The sequence below is a fragment of the Dipodomys merriami genome, unplaced genomic scaffold, assembly GCF_024711535.1.
Source record: "Dipodomys merriami isolate MVZ:Mamm:240054 unplaced genomic scaffold, mDipMer1.0.p SCAF_11, whole genome shotgun sequence".
In the NCBI taxonomy this organism is placed as follows: Eukaryota; Metazoa; Chordata; class Mammalia; order Rodentia; family Heteromyidae; genus Dipodomys; species Dipodomys merriami.
The window spans coordinates 39542897-39558208 of record NW_027202382.1 but is presented as its reverse complement, the minus strand read 5'-3'; the positions used below and the strand labels follow the sequence as shown (position 1 = coordinate 39558208).

At 37.6% G+C, this 15312-nt stretch overlaps 1 protein-coding gene across 6 annotated transcripts in view; it reads left to right on the top strand.

The window, feature by feature from the left end:
- Dennd1a (DENN domain containing 1A) overlaps window positions 1-15312 on the top strand; it is a 482983-nt gene that overhangs the window by 150695 nt on the left and 316976 nt on the right. The window lies entirely within an intron of this gene.

Here is a 15312-nt window from a genome sequence, read left to right as displayed (position 1 = left end):
CCATGACAAAACCCGGGCCTAGGCATGGGCTTGGGGCTGGGGATAAAAGGCCAGACCCTCTGTGGATTCCAGAAAGGCTAGTTCTCTGCTGTAGTAGTCTATATGTTTGCTTCATCTCACCAAGAAAAGACTCTTCCTCCAGTCCCCCAAATCCACATACCACACACAACATAAAATAAGAAGGGCTGACTTGAGAAGTTTCTTTGTTCATGAACTGTCAGTCTAGACTGGGACACATTTGCATTTCTCTATACAAATCTCATCATCATCTTTTCTACACCTAGCATAGCATTTGTAGTCTGAGCCCTGGAGGCCATCTGTGCAGAGCCCTCAGGGAGGGGTTGAACTGGCTACCTGGGAGATGAATGTGTTCAGCTGTTCTCAAGCAGTGTCTGCTTAAGAACAGGCCCACGCACTGCCTGCCCAGGGGAATAGTCTTGCATGTCAACAATTTGATTTAATATTACCTTCAAAATTTTCCCTTTCTTTATGAAGAGAAATTTAACTTCCATTTTTTGCCATTACATTTCAGTCTTGACCATAACTGTGAATTTATTTTGCTTATTTGGGGGTAGGATTTTACTCTAGCTCTTAGGATTTTGGGAAGTTTCATTCTAGTATTATTTTGGGTTACAATTTATTTATTTCTTAACTGGAGTGCATGTCTGTGTGTATGTAAGTGCTTAAAACTGGCCCTGTAACATCATTCAGAAAATTAGTGGGAAGGGAAAACTTCATTTAAAAAATTAAATTTAATAGAATGAGGATGAAGCTTTTTGGTACTATGTGCTTAGCATGTTTAAGGACTTGGGTGATCCCCAGCACCACCAATAATCAAATGAATAAATAGAAAATTGTCTTCCGCTTATTCTTGTGTCTTATTCTGGTGCCTGTTCAGGTCATGGATTTTGTATTGGTGTGAAGCCAGTTGAGCAGCCTTTGTGCTGTCAAAAATTAAGATATAAAATAGCAGCAATTGGTATGTCTTCTTTCTGTTAGACCAGAGCAAAATTTGATGGGTTAATTTGTTTGTCAGCCTTAACTGAATGCCTACTATTAGGTAGTCCCTGCTCTTGAAGAGTTTCCAGATTAGCTGGTGAGATGGATGTGCACACAACAGTGTTACTATATATAATCCATGGGATGATGCCAAGGTGTAGTATCTTCTTACTGTTGACTTTCTAGTGCCCCAGGATAGTGACAGTGACAGTTAAAGATAGAGTCTTGTATGAATTCTGGAACACACATGTTATGGATAGTTAACATGAAGAGGAAATTCTCTATCTTACCCTGCTTAAGATACATGTGGCAATTCCTCTCTTTGGTTTAGAAGCACTGCTAGATTGAGAGTAGCATATATATGGAATGGTCTACTGTTAGCTGAATGTCCAGTGTTGAATGGAGGGCTCTGCCTAGCTATGAAAGGTAGGTAGTTGCTGGATAGGTTGTTAATATTATCCTTTTTGCTACTTAGTCTCCATTCTTGCTTCAAATGCTTTCCCTTATGTCTTGAGACCCATTCACCGTTTACAGTGAGCCTAGTGCTGCAACTCAAATCTGCACATAAGCTACCTCTACTTCTGCTTTCTATCTTTCCCATGAAGGATGTCACTCCCAACAGTGGCATCTGTGCAAACATCACCTTTATTGTTCCCAAATTTATCTTTTTAGAATCTATTTCTGCCTGCTCTCCCAAGTTTATATACTTTGTGGTATATGTACTATATGAGCCACTCATTGTACCTTCTCTACCTTCCTACATGTACTTGTCTTTCCAAAGTAGGCCTCCCTTGGCAGAAATCACCATTCTTTTTTCTGGATATGCCTAGTATACTTGGTAGACTTTAGTTTTTCAATTATAATTTTGATCTACCTTTGTTTTTCTCCTTTTAGGTAGTTAGCCTTTATAGATAACTTACAGGGATAGGTCTTCTTATCTCTAGCATGTTGAGTACTGCTTGACCAAGATACTGTGTGCCTGGTCTTTAGAGAAAGCTAGTTACATGTAGAATGAAAGGATAGGTTACAGAAGGCTTTGAATGAGAAGAGGAGGGTAGCTATTATGGGACATGAGTTCAAAGAGAACAATAAAATACAGAAAGATGGTTTGTATTACTAAGCTCATTTCAAACAGTTAACTGTACCTTTCAATCTCTGAAGGGAGGTCCAATGTGGAATGACAGCCATTGTGTATAGCTAAGACTAGATCATCGATGTTATAAAATTTAAACTTAATTTCATGATGAAAAATTCTTGAACACCCTTTATACAATATAACTTACTAAGTTTATATTTTCTGTTCCCCCCACTAGAATGTAGGCTCCATGAAGGCTGAAAAGTTGGTTTTCCCTTTTGAAAGAAAGTCATACTATGTAGCCCAGGTGGCCTTGAACTTTGTATCCTCCTATAATCCCAAGAGCTGAGATTACAAGAATACATCATCATGCTGGACTCAAAGCTGAGTACTTCCTGGTCCTCAACGGCTATCAAAGAATATCTGGCATGTTATAGGCACTTAATAATACTAGCTATATGAAGGAATGAATCCCTGAGAAATAAGCATGGGTTTATTTAAAACAAAAATTTTAAGTGAGGTTGAACTCTTGTCATTAGCTAACCTTGAAAGAAATGTACTAGAGTATAATAAATACATTGTATGAACACAAATACTACTATAAAGTCAAATGCATTATTTTCTACCACATTAACTTGTTCCCATCATTAAAAGATCTTACTTTTCCTAAAGATTCCCTATAATATTAGTGAGTTCCTGAATGGTAGTTAATACTAAATTTAGAACACTAAGTAGGAGAACAATATTTATGAGTAGGCTAGTCAGTATTATAAAACCAGGAAAGTGAGAATATTTTAACAGTTTTAGATTATACCACTTGAGTATGATATATTAAACATGTTGATTTTAGTAATTTTGCACTGTCATACAACAAAATGACCTAGAACTGAAATTTTTTCATGGCTTCCAATTTTCTCAAATGGCATATCATTCATTGAGTTCAAAAGTATAATGAAATATTCTGTCAGGTATACTTTAAGTTTTGAGTCAACAGAATGAGCATGAGAGTTCAACATCATAAAGTTGTTCAGTTGTTAAAAGAGCTATATAATTGAATTTCTTTAGTCTTTAGAAAAGAATTTTATAGATAGTTGTATTCTATAATTTTCTTCATTATCTATATGGATCTTAGCTAAGCTCTTGAGAAAAGTTGAGCATTCTTACACTTATAACTATTCAGAATCTATTAGGCTTTTGAGAAGAAATAATTTTTCTTATCAAGATGTTATCTAAAATTCTTTCAAGTCTATAACTTTTTTGATTGTCCAAAGATTTGAACTCAGGGCCTTGTACTAGTTTAGATTAGTTTTTTTTAAATTCCATTAACAAGTGTCTGAGTAGCTACTATGTACCTGTAATAAGTAATATATAAATAACACTTGGTCTTTGGTTTTTATCTCAAGTTCTCCCCGTCCCTCCCTCTATCCCTCTTTCCCTCTTATGCTAGTCCTGAGGCTTGAACTTAGGGTCTGGACACTGTCCCTGAGCTCTTATGCCCAAGGCTAGTTCCCCCACTTTGAGCCACAGCTCTACTCGTAGTTTTCTGGTGTTACTTGGAGATAAGAGTGTTAAGGACTTTCCTGCCCTGCTGGCAGTGTTAAGGACTTTCCTGCTCAGCCTCTTGAGTAGCTAGTATTACAGGCATGAGCCACCAGTGCTCAGCTCTCAACTCCTCTTAATATACAAAGAAGATAGAAACCACTGGGGATAGACAGGCGACTTTTTTTTTTTTTGTCATTTGCCAAATCTCCTCAACTTTATTAATTAATTAATTTAAATCCATGTTCTGATCTCCTGTTTGAGTTGTCGTTCCTCATTCTGTGCTAGTTGCTATAAGGCATATAAATAAAAGTAGTGAAACTCTTTTTTCTAGTCCTTTCTGACCTCATGGCAGAAACTACCTTTGTATCCTCTTTTTATAATAAAAATGGGACTTATTTTGACTGTAAACACAGAAAAGATCAGTTGCACATAGAAAGAAACTAAAAGTAATAATGATCTTGAGTTTAAGAACTTGTTGGCTTCCTTCTCTAGCTGATCCAGTGTTTTTTTAAACAACACGTAGAGTTCAAGAGAAATTCACAAGACCCATTTCCTCCAGCAGGTGTGGTGGCAGAAACCCCTTTGGATTGTGTTTGAGCTGCTTACATTTAAAATAAAAGTGTTTGAGGGGTGGGAGAGGGAGTTGAGAAGGAAGGCTATGGGGACAACTCCCAGATTGTTACCTTGAAAGCAGGTGCTGCTGAAATATTCCAGAACCAGATGGAATCTTCTATTCTGGTTTTAAGCTATTTATGGTTGTCTCGCCCGAGGGCACCCTGCCATACAAAACTGCACAACCTGATGTTTGAGAGCAGTTTGAGCATCAAAGCTGGGGCTCCTCAGGGAGAAATCAGCTTTCCTTCACAGCACCCTAAAGGCCTCTCTGGAAACCTGGATCTTTTAGTGTACTGAGTGGAGGACTTTTTCCTGCCTCTCTAGCGCTTCTGTCTCTCAGCAGCTGCCTGATGTCTTTTTAATTCTTTCTCTTAAAAATGAGATGAGTACTATATCCCTCTCACTGTCTGTATGGCCAGTTAAGAGGAGATCATGTTGCTGTGCCCCTGGCCTGTATTTTCACACATTGTGGGTCCTGGGCTATGGTTTCTGTCAGAAGCCAAACTCATGGGATGGTCTGGGATGGTCTGGGATGGTCTGGGGTGGTCTGGGGTGGTCTGGTTTTGTAGGCCAAGGCCTTTTCTGAGCCCCTGAGGATTTTGCAGTACTACTTTGGGGAGGGGAGGTGGTACTTATAAGAATATCATTTTGTGGACAATTACCTTTTATTTTCTTAATTTAGAAAAGTAATAGTTGAAGCCAGGCGCTGGTGGTTACGCCTGTAGTCCTAGCTGCTCAGGAGGCTGAGATCTGAGGATTGTGCATCTCTTATCTCCAATGAACCACCAGAAAACTGGAAGTGGTGCTGTGGCTCAAGTGATAGAGTGCTAGCCTTGAGCTGAAGAGCTGAGGGACAGTGCCCGATGACCCCCCCCCCCCCCCACAAAAAAAAAAAAAGTAATGGTTGAGGAATTATGTACATTTCATTGTCATACAGATGTCTTCATGCTTGGAAAAGCAATTCTCTGGGGAGCCACAATCTATCATAATAACAGATGATATAATTTAAAGAAAATCACCTTTGAAGTGACATAAAGAAATAAACTAGACTCTTCTCTCCCAGTAACCTGCTGATGAAGGTGGGTTTGAGTGTTGGAAGGATGGATGGACATTCAGAAAGATAGGTGTGTCTTCTGCAGTAGCAGAAGCTCACAGGCATGGGTGGCCAGCTTCTCACCATCTGCTGTGGGAAGGAGCTCTTGGGCTCCTCCTGCTCCTTTTCATAGTGGCAGTCTTCCCCCTGGTGACCTGAGGCTAGAGTGGTAGGGGTACTTAAAACTCTCAAGATGCTGGCTAGCAGACATTTTCCAGTTTGAGACTGAACAAGTTATAGCTAAATGAGAGGTATATTATTTCCTGCTCTTTTTTGGAAGCGTTTCCTTTGATTAATGCTCATGAAGCTTAGTACAGAACAGTAAATGGTACCACATTTAGAACTTTAGGAGGGAAGTTTTGTTTTGTTTTTCTTTCCCTCTATTTATACCTCATTCACCTTGCTACCTTTAGTGATTGCTGCTGATGGCTAATACTCCTATGTTGCCCTTTTTGGATTTGGCCAGCTTAACTACAGAATATATGAAGGTATAAGAAGGAGTTAGCAGCCGGGCGCTGGTGGCTCACGCCTGTAATCCTAGCTACTCAGGAGGCTGAGATCTGAGGATCGCGGTTCAAAGCCAGCCCGGGCAGGAGAGACCGTGAGACTCCTATCTCCAATAAATCACCAGAAAACCGGAAGTGGCGCTGTAGCTCAAGTGGTAGAGTGCTCGCCTTGAGCTGAAGAGCTGAGGGACAGCGCCCAGGCCCAGAGTTCAAGCCCCACGACCGACAAAAAAAAAAAAAAAAAAAAAAAAAAAAAAAAGAAGGAGTTAGCATGAATCAGTGTTCATTTAATATGCTTGGTGGTTTATGGAATTTCCATTTACATAGCAACCATATGAAATGACTTTATAGTATAAAGATACTAGAGTTGAGACACACACTCACACACACAAGTGTGTGACCTTCCCTGATCTCATAAAGTAATGTGGTTTTAGAATCCAAAGTCAAACTCAAAGCTTATACTTTCAATTCCAAATTTTATCTTCCTGCTATCACACATTTCATAAAGTTGTTTATCTTTCTCTCACAGTTTCTCTCTCTCTATATATATGTATATTTGGCTATATATGTGTATATATATGTATATACATATATATGTATATAAAGTTATCTATCTATCTATCTATCTATCTATCTATCTATCTATCTATCTATCTATCTATCATCTATCTATATCTATCTATCTAGAGAGAGAGAGAGAAAGAGAGAAAAAGAGCCTTTATAGAAAGAGCTCAGAGAGGAGCTTAATGAGCTTTCAGAAATAATGTGCTACAGTCTATCCTCTTTTAAGAAATTATGACCAATATGCATGTACTCATTACCTACCTTGTTTTTGTACAACTACTTAATACATATTAAAAAAAAAAAAACCAAAGAAGTGGTGAAATTGAATCCAAAAGATTTTTGTCCCAAGTTCTTGATCTGATGGCAGTAGCAGTCTTTTGGTGCCTAATCTGAGGTTTTGTTCATGATATAGCAGTGTTCTTCCAACTCAGGAGAATGAGCTATAAGGCTACCTGGAGCTGCTGTTTTTTTGACTAGTAGCCCCCAGTCAGCCCAAGTAGTTATATTCTCTTTTGTTGAGCCTCCTTAAAGCCTATATATATAATTTGTGGGTTCTAAGATCTAGGCTGGTGCCATGGCTCAAGTGGTAGAATGCTTTCTAGCAAGTTCAAGGTCCTGAGTTCAAAGCCCAGTACCACCATAAAAGATAAAACATTAACTAAATATGTAAGTGAAAGAAAGAAACAAGGAAAGTAAAATATTCTATTTGAATCTGATTCAGGACGTGTTTGAATAGAAAATCAGTAAAACCATGCCTGCTTTGGGAAAGAATCTTGAGAATTATATACAAGGGACCATTTGGAGAGACAGAAAAACACTCTGCACATGAGGCCATAGGGCTTTTTGGTTAAGTTTGAGTGTCAACAGGTTTTCTTCGACCTCTCTACCAGTCAACTACTTTCCTTCAACAGCTACCACAAGCTTGCTCCATTTATCTGAACCATGTTTTTGTTTTTTCTGATCAGAAGATAAAAAGAAAATTACTCAAAATACATCCCACACCTAAAACTGCCCTTTGAATTTTAGCTTCCCTTTTACTTTAAAAGCAAGACAGAGGTGGGCATTGGTGGCTCACATCTGTAATCCTAGCTACTGAAGAAGCTAAGATATGAGGATCTTGGCTCGAAGCTAGACTGGGCAGGAGCGTCTATGCAAATGTATTTTTTTAAACAAATTTAGATTGGAATAAACTACAAAACTGCTTTTCTTCACCAAAAATAACAGCAATCTTTTCTGTACAAACCACAAAATGTTTATTTTTATAGGTTTTTCTTATAAATTAAAACAAGGCAGTAATCACCAAAAAAGATGGAAGCAGACAAGTCAGTTGCCTGTGTATCTTGGCATGGATTCTGTCTTGACCGGGAAGCAAAGTGGTTAGCATTTACCTGTTGAAAAGCTTATGAAAATGTGGGCTAAAGAAAAGAATGTAAACAGCAGCCATCAGATATAAAGCCCCAAGGGCAAGCTCTTCCATTCAAACTCAACTGCAGCTTGTTCCTTTGATACACAACTCTTTTATCTCCACTAGAACTACTCAAAAAGCCTAAAGTGTAGCTCTGGCTCTTGTGATAGAGTGCTAGCCTTGTACAAAAAGATTAGGGACAGCATCCAGGCCCTGAGTTCAAGCCCCAAGATTTACACTAAAAATTAAATAAATAAATAGCAAATAAAAGCAAGATAGAGTCTGAATTTAGGTTGTTGAGCTCTATTAGCGACTGGTTTGAGAAGCAACAAGAAACCTAACAACTTTCCCTCCTAGAAGACTGAAGTAATACTGTACTTCTATTCTGAAAAATCATTTTACCATCTGAAATTTGTAGATCCTCTAATTCTAACATTAAACTGTGAGCCTCTATTTTTAAGATGCTACTATTTTTGAGATTATAAAGATTTTCTTCCTCATTAAAGGAATTTGAAAAACTGTAGGAAAAAAAGATTTTATTACTCTAATAATGACAATGGGTGTTTCATTCTTTGAACTGGGATTATGCTGTAGGTATAGTTCTGTTTTGAGACTTTTCACTTATTAAAATATGAGGTTCAGGGGCTGGGAAGGTGGCTCAGTGGTAGAGTGCTTGCCTTGCATGCCTGAGGCCCTGGGTTCGATTCCCCAGCACCACATAAGCAAAAAGAAAAAAGCCGGAAGTGGCGCTATGGCTCAAGTGGTAGAGCACTAGCCTTGAGCTGAAGAGCTGAGGGACAGCGCCCAGGCCCAGAGTTCAGGCCCCACGACCGGACCCCCCCCCCCAAAAAAAAAAGATGATGCCTAAAATATGATGTTCAGCCAGGCACTGGTGGCTCATGCCTGTAATCCTAGCTATTTAGGAAGCTGAGACTCTTACCTCCAATTAACCACTAGAAAATGGAAATAGAGTTGTAGTTCATAGTGGTAGATCACTTGTCTTGAGCAAAAAAGCTCAGGGATAGCGTCCAGGCCCTGAGTTCAAACCTCAAGACTGACCCTCTCCCTTTTCCCCTGGTCCCCTGCCCCCCCAAAAAAGGAAATCTTTACCTACCATTAAGTATTCTTGCCTGAGACTATTTTTGACTATATAATTCATTTGTGCAAAGTTGATTTATAAGGGTAGAAACTCTTATTAATAAAAACAAAACCCATTTCTTGCTGAAACAGTTTGTTTGAAGTTGCAGTTGTAATGCTATTTGTCATTAGAGTAATTTTTTTCTTTATTTTTAAAAGGAAAATTCAGATATTTCATGTGTGAACTCATACCTAATTCTTGACAATAAAGAATTGTTACATGTGTGTTGCTGGTGGCTCATGCCTATAATTCTAACTACTCAGAAGGCTAAGATCTTAGGATCGTGGTTCAAAGCCAGCCTAGACAGGAAACTCTTGTGAGACTCTTACCTCCAATAAACTACTCAGAAAAAGCTGGAAGTGGCACTCTGGCTCAAGTCTTAGAGTGTACTCTTGAGCACTAAGAGGCCCAGAGTTCAAGCCCCAGAACTTGGGGAAAAAATTATTAGCTTTTGAAAACAATGAACATAAAACTATGGAAATAGTATAAAAAGTCTTACTTAAATGAGAAATAAGGTGTTTTGTTTACTTTTCCTTTTCATATTTCTCTCAGCAGATTTACACCTTTAAATAGTCCTTTCTGTTAGCATGAGTTGTACTATGCAATAAAAAATATAATATAACTTTTATAGTTGACATTCTAATTTTGATTTTGTGATATATTCTGAATGAAAATCTTTTTAAACTTTATGTCAAAAGCATAGAATCTTAAAATATTTTATAGACAAAATGAAATCTTACTTTGTAGTTTGTAATGGGAATTGAATAGGTTTTTATTTCCTATTCATGGGACTTGAAACTACCGGTAATCTTAGGCAAAACTAAGGATAATTGTTGTCCTTTAACTCAATTCACTACCACATGGAGGTTTCTAATCCCTTATCTATAATACCAAGCAATATTTATTACAAAATTAATTCAGAGAGGCATCATTTGTGGTTTCTAATCCATTTTATTTCAGATGCCTTTGAAGTAAAGTAGGTGGAGCTTTGTATGTGGGGTTAATTGTCCCATTGTTCATTCATTCAGCCTGGTATTTTAACTAGCTCTTTATGTGTATTAATGAGCTCAAAATGCAGCAAAAATGTCTGGCTCTAAAAATCTTGACATTTTTAAAACAACTTCTTTTAAAAGTGTGGTAGGAAAGAAGTTGGGTGAAATTTAGTGTTTTTGTTATTACTTGAGTTCCTGCAATGAGTGATTTTCTTCTTTTCTCCCACTCTTACCCTCTTTTACTTCTTGTCTCATAGGAAAACAACTCTTTAGGAGGTTAAAACAAAAAACAAGAAGCTCTGCAAATAAAAGCAACTCAAAACTAAAGAACGACCCTAAAGAATTTATGTTTGCTGGTATACTATTTTCTATTGAGCTGGGATATTTTGCTGTCATGCCTGTAAATTTTAATTTTTGTACTTTCTTTTTTTGTAATTATATAAAAATAAGCTTAAAAATGTTAAATGCCACTCATCTTTATTGTATAAAAATAACCATTATCTCCTTACCATTATAGTTTTTTAATATTGAAAAATTATTCTGTGTTACAATTTTCCAATGATTTAAGTTTTAGCTGTTCTTATTTGAAAGAGTTTAACTTTCAGGGATTCTTCTTAACTTACCCTTTCCTCAGATTTAGTACTTGTATTATAAAACAAAGAACACTAGTGTTACCCTTTGATTTTTTTTGTCCTAAGGTTTCTTTTTGGAAAATAGGATTTAAGCCTAGGGATGTGGCTCAGTGGTAGTGTGCTTGTCTGGCGTGCATGAGGCTTTAGATTTGCTCTCCAGCATGGTTATATGTGTTTATCCATTATTTTTCTTCTAATTTCAGTTACTTCTGTGGCAAAACATGATAATACTAATTCAGAATATTGCTCCAAAGATTTAATAAAATAAGCCTGGTGCTACTGGCTTACTTTTGTAATTCCAGCTACTCAGGAGGCTGATACTAGAGATTTGAGGTTTGAAGCAAGCCCAGGTAGAAAAGTCTGTGAGACTCCATGTCCAATTAACCAGTAAAGTGCCATACTATAGTAAGGTTTAAGTGGTAGAGCACCAGTGGTGACCAAGCAAGGCAAACAACAGTGCTAGGCCCTGCATTCAAGTCCTCAGTAACTGGTACACTTTAAAAAAGATAAAAATAAAATTGTGCTTGACAAAAGTTCTTTGTATATTTTATCTGGTAGATAAATGTTTAATTACAACTTTGTATCTTTCATTAGTGAGTTGTGAAATATAACCTACAAACAGAAAAGAACATTGATTTTAAACATGCACACACACATGCAAATGTGAATTAACAGTAAACCCCCACATAATCACCATTTAAGCTAAGAAAATTACTAGCACCCCAATATTAATTTTTTTGCATAAGTATGAATTTCTAGATCATACAGCTTAAAAAAATCTATGTATCAGTTGCATTGCACAATCTGCAGTATTCATTTTAATATATGGCCCTATTTCTTTTGCTGAACTTTTTTTTTTTTTTTTGGTCGGTTGTGGGGCTTGAACTCTGGGTCTGGGCGTTGTCCCTCAGCTCTTCAGCTCAAGGCAAGCACTCTACTACTTGAGCCACAGTGCCACTTCTGGTTCTGGTGGTTAACTGGAGATTAAGAGTCTCACAGAGTTTCCTGCCCAGGCTGGCTTTGAACTATGATCCTTGGATCTCAGCCTCCTGAGTAGCTAGGATTACAGACATGAGCCACTGGCACCCAGCCTTTGAGATTCATCCTTGCTGTTTCTTGTAGTTTTCTATATAGTGTTCTGTGTTGTGTGATCATACCACTATTTGTACGTTCAACCATAGGGGTAGTTTGTACTGTTTTCACTTGGCTTTCATGAACATTTGTGAATGGCTGTCCTGCTGCTCATAGACTCTAGCCGCTCATATGTATATACCTAGATGGAATAGGTGTGACATGGGGCAAGTATTCTTCAGGTTCATTGAAATACAATTAGCCAAATTGTTTTCTAAAGTGTTGATGACATTTTGTAATTCTACTAGCTGTGCACAGCATTCCATGGTGTCACATTGCCACCACTTGCTCCTTTTTTTCTTTTTTTTTTTTCCTTGCTGGTCTTAGGATTAGAATTTAGGACCTCATACTTTACTTGCTTGGCTGCCACTCTACTAGTTAAGCCACACCTCCAGCCTGGCATTTTGCCAGCTAGTTTAGAGATAGAGTCTTGCAGAATTTGCTGTCCATGCTGGCCTCAAACTGTCATTCTCTGGATCTCACCCTCCTAAGTAGCTAAGATTACAGGTATCTGCCACTAGTGCCTGGTTACTACTTGCTTTTAAACATGAGCTACCAGTATGTAGTTCTCATAAGCCACGAGATCTAGGTATTATTGTTCTTCTGTACTTCTCAATATTTAGAGAAGGCAAAGTATCCTGTCATAAACAGTATGGTTTATAGGCAAAATAGGGCTTGCACCTCAGCTTTCCTAATTGGAAAGCACACTTTTAAGTTCTCTGCTTCTTCTTTCAGAGGCTTGATTTTCTCATATCTGTGTGTTTGAGGGTTAGAGCTAATGTAGATAAGGGATTATGGCTATTGGCATCTCATGACATCGCTGTAGGAGTGACGAGTAGAAAGGGTAGACCAGTTATTACATGGCATGTTATAAATGAGACTCTGACATGTATGCAACTAAGTATACACGAGCCTTGGTCCGTTCCACTTTAAGATTATATTTAGCAGCACTTACACTATGTTTGTTAGTGTGTAAACTGGTCCAACATTCCTGGTAAAGAATTGCCAATCTATATTGAGTGCCTTTAAAGTTATTTCCACTTTTGAGTATAACACAGTCTGAGAAAAATCTCAAAAGTATATGTACTCCAAGATGTATTTATGAGCTTTTTGTTTGTTTGTTAGTTTGTTTCTTTGGCCAGGCCTGGGGCTTGCCCTTTGGGCCTGGGCACTGTCTCTGAGCCTCTTTGTGCATAAGGATAGTGCTCTACCACTTAAGCCATGGTGCCATTTTCAGCTTTTTCTGATTAATTTACTGGAGATAAGAGTCTCATGGACTTTTCCTGCCTGGGCTGGCTTTGAACCATGATCCATAGATCTCAGCATTCTGAGTAGCTAGGATTATAGGAGTGAACTGTTGGTTCTAGGCTATATGAGAATATTTAACATAGCACATAGAATAAAAAATTAGACACAGTTTAAAGTTCTAGAAACAGAAGTATAGTTAAGTTTAATTAGATGCCAAGTAGCTACTAAAATAGTTTTTGGTGATTATTTGATAATCACCAAATATGGATGAATAGAACCTACAGACACATTTTTATAGGTGATAAGATCTCTGTCTTGTAAGAAATTCAAAGGAAAAATAACTAATTAATTGACATTTAAACTATTAGGAACAAGAATAGGTAGGTAATGTCATGGGTGTTTTAAAGTGTTTTTCTGTATATGTCTTTAATGAAATAGTTTTTCTGGCAATTTAAAAACTAAATATTTATTTTGCCATGGTTTGCATATTTTTAATTTGGAAAACTTGTAACTTCCTTCAATGTATCTCATGATTCTAAATATAAACTGGCACAAGTAGTAGTGCTTTAACTACTACAGTAGTATCTGGTACTCTAGTGTGTTTCCCCTAAGTTTATGACATAGACTTGAGCCTTGGAAATAGACTTGAATTTAAATTTTGATTCTGCTATTTTCCAGTTCTTACATAAACAAGTAACATCAATTTCTTTATCTATAGGAGGTACTTCTCATGATAGTATGGAGGACTGAGATTTTGATTTTTAAATGGACAGACACACATCATACATAGTATATGACACATCTTTGATGCTCAGCCCAAGGTAGTTATTTTCATATTGCCTTGCAAGAACAAAAGCATCTTTTTGGGCAGGGACTATATACTAACATCTCTGATCTCAAAAAACATTTTGATTTCAACAATGTTAAAAGTGTTTGTTTTAATGGAGATGTGATTGCATTAATCTCAGAGTGGGATATTTAGCATTTGTCCTATACGTTATCATTGTTTGCCACCTAGTTGACCTTTTAATTTACTAAGAAATTTTTGTCTTGTTTGTGTAAAATGATGAGGGATCTATCCCCAATGCGTGCCTCAAACCTGCTTTTTATGGCCTTAGGATCTCTGTCATAACCCGTTTTATGCTTTCACAAACTGAGCCCCTGGGGAGCTGTCTGCACTTTTCAGTGTGATCCAGCTGAATTCCTTCCCTTCCCCACTCCAGCCCTTTGATTTGCCAGGTTTTGTTCATCTACCCTAAGGATGGTCTGAGATTGCTGAACATGGCCTCTCTTGTGGTGCAAAGTGAGAATTGTTTTTAATTGAGCAGAAACATGTGGAAGGATCAGGAATATCTCAAGGGATTACAGAAAAATTCCAAATTTGTACTACTTACAGCTTGTGTTTAGAACAGGGTCTGCTGGGAATAAATGTTAGTTAGTGTGGCCTGTGACCTTAAAAACTGTTGACATGGACTTCAGCCAGAAACTAGCCACAGACCTCCTTTGTTAAACTCATTCATAGCTCCTTGAAAACTCTAGTCAGTGAAAGTTGCCAGCTCCGATCTAAGCATAGCTTTTTTTTTTTTTCTTCCCATGCTTTGGAAACAGAGGACGCCCCTTAACCAGCAAGCCTTCTTTAATAGGGCTACATGGCCTAAACGCAATTGGAATTGACAACTTCCTGGCTTGGGTTTGCCAACTGGCAGTGCTGTGAGGCCTAGGGGACAACAGCATTGGGGCGCTGTGCACTTTTGTTTATATATGTGCAGAGGAGACTGAACTCTAGAGCATGGTGATACTCCTCCACTCAAAACGCAACACTCTGGCCTGAATTGAACGCGTCTTCCAAGTACTGAAATAGATACTCAGAGTTATCTCTTAGCATTTTCTTTTGTTGTGTGTGGCTCCCCTAAGAATACTTGATTTAATCCTGCAAGTGTTTCATTGCTCCAATATATGATAAGAACTTGAAACTTAGATTGGGAGATCTTTTTCATTTTTCAGTTAGTACCCAGCACCCACTCACTATGGAGTTCTGTATGACAAAGCTGAGTTTCCCGTCAGGCTGAAGTGTGGTAACCAGGATAGTTCTCCAGTTTTATCTTCTTACTATGGAAACTGAGGAATGAAGAGATTAGGCAATTTCTTTTTCCCTGCTACTCTCAAAGGCTATAGTAAGAAAAGGCCTTAAATCATTTGTTGCTTCTGTAAACCAGATACTGAGACAAGAAACCAGCATTTTCCAAGTTCTTTTCTGTAATCTAAAATATTACATTGTCTAAAATATATTATCTGAAAATTTGAGAAATGTGTAAATTAATCAGCCTTAAAAAGTGAAAATAGTTTTTCTGCCAACAAAGTTAGTTTTAATA